The following is a 2,291-nucleotide window of genomic DNA, read 5'->3' as shown; positions in this document are numbered from 1 at the left end:
TAATGCAATGGAAATAAATTAAACAGAATTTGTACTTTTTAAGTCTGTTATATTTGTAAATACCTTTTTGAAAGAAAATGTTTCAGGTACCATAACTTCTCACATTGTGACACAAACTTCAATTTTTTGGTAACCAAGTAACATTAAATTCTAAGTATAATTATACTTTTTCATCACTTCATCAATGAATATTACTGTTAAAAATGGTAAAGAATTAATTATTTGTAAAAGATACTAAAAGTAAAGTGAAAATAACTACATACAGAAAAAAACATTTGAAGGTGTGTTTCATCTGATGCAATGAATATTTCTGTTTACAAATATTATGTCAAACTAATTACAATATTTGAAACAAAAAGATAAATAACCATGGTCATAATGGGTATTTTTCTTTATTTCAGGAAATGTGTAGTCTCTGTGCGTCTATGGAGAAACCTGAAATGGAAACGGAGTGGGAGAGTACACGTGGCTATGAGACAACTTTCAGTAGATTCAATTATACTTCAAGCTTGATGCTGTTATGTTTTCTGTTTCCAACTGTGACAGAACCTGGAACAGAAATGAAGTGTGTGACAATAATTCATAGACAAATTTAGACTAATACTCTTTCATGGATGCTAAATTTGGTAGATCTAGCCATAAATGTTTTATTATAATTCAAAGTGGTATATAGTTATATTTATAATAATTCATTGTTTGAATTTGTTTTTATAGAGCACTTTATTGAACTAAAATAATCATAGCTGCATTTAGTAAATTATTTAGCACACGTGTGACTGCTGACTCATGCCTTAAGTGTTTCAGCTGCTAAAATATGTTTTTGGGATATTTTTTCTGGATAGAAATTTACCTTTCTGATATTGTACGAGTGTTTGGACATTCCTTTCAAAGGTGAAATATGGCTACTTATATTGCTTTGTTTCTAATAATGATATTGAAGGTGTAAAGTATGTAAATATTTTTGTAAGAAATTGATTAAACATATTGGCCAATCATTGGCATTCGTCGTGTGATAAGTTTTTACTGGTTCGAGTTAAAAGACTGGTACATATGATAAGTTTTATTGCATCTTTTATTGAAATCTTCAAGTATTCAATATTATTATGAGTCTAGGTAAATATATATATATATATATATATATATATATATATATATATATATATAATATATTTTTTTTTTTTTAAATATTTTGAAACAAGAAGCTTATTTTTTATGTAACGTGTATCCACTTTCCATCTGCGATCTAAACCTTTATGTTTTCCTTTTTATTATTGGTCTGGATGTACATTATTGTATAAGCGTAAATAAATGTGAACTGAAAATGTTATTCTGATGTAACATTTGCATCAATTATTATGTCATTAAATTACGTATTCCAAGATTTCTGTTGGGTTTTTTTCATTTTGGAGCGGTTTCGAACCTACCCCAAGAATACATATGTTATCAGAAATAATAGTAACCCTTTATATTTTCACTTGAAATTTTCAGAGATGCAACATTGATAACTGCTTGTAACATGTATAAGCTTACAACAGAAATTTCTCAGTTATTTTTTGGTTTACAAAAGTGGACGTAAATGACAATTAAAATCGTCATGTCGGCCATCTTTGGTCACAAGGCTACTACTACTTTATTTTGCTTCATTTGGATAATGTAGTGATGTTTTTTCAATAAGAGCAACATTTAATGAAACTATGACCATAAAAAAAAAAAAAAATGATTAAATGAAAAATAAAGACCACACAAATTTAATGATAAAGGAATATACTCTTTATTCAAGAACAGGATGCATCGTTTTGTTGGGGGTTTTTTTCATGGAAGACGATGGAATTGTGTATTTTATTTACAGTATAATGTGGGATTTTTATCACTGCACATGCTTTAACCATTTTGTTTGCTAAATTAATCTCCGTTGGTGTCAACAAGCAACAACATTAAAGTCAACCTAGTCCCATTCTGTGAGGGAAGCCATGGAATTCCATCAGGTTTGTCGTTTTAATGACCCTACCCACAAGCGGCGCCTAGTCTCTTCTTTCGGAAATTTGTAAAACGATATTTTTTTTAACATCATGTTATGGTTTATGCAGCCAACTGCACAACATGTGTTAGGCATCGTGACCGTTAACTGTTGTAAATGATCGACCAAAGTTGCCTCATTTCACTATCAAACCATACGTAACTAAGGAGAAGCTTCACCGCGTCACGTGATAAACAATGGCGGCCAGGGGTCGAAGTACCCGTATGTTCGGTTCCGAGAATATCAATCTGTATTGTCGGTGTTGTTGCGTTAA

At 30.3% G+C, this 2,291-nt stretch overlaps 1 long non-coding RNA gene across 1 annotated transcript in view; it reads left to right on the top strand.

The window, feature by feature from the left end:
* Nucleotides 1-997, top strand: part of LOC121388160 — a 1,354-nt gene extending 357 nt beyond the window's left edge. The window contains exon 2 of the long non-coding RNA XR_005959942.1: nt 402-997. This is a non-coding gene — a long non-coding RNA (uncharacterized LOC121388160). The remainder of the gene's footprint in view (nt 1-401) is intronic.
* The last annotated feature ends 1,294 nt before the right edge of the window (nt 998-2,291 follow it).

This window comes from Gigantopelta aegis, chromosome 14 (genome assembly GCF_016097555.1).
Source record: "Gigantopelta aegis isolate Gae_Host chromosome 14, Gae_host_genome, whole genome shotgun sequence".
Taxonomy (NCBI): Eukaryota; Metazoa; Mollusca; class Gastropoda; order Neomphalida; family Peltospiridae; genus Gigantopelta; species Gigantopelta aegis.
Note: the sequence above shows the minus strand (reverse complement) of the source record. Positions and strands in the feature narration are given on the sequence as shown.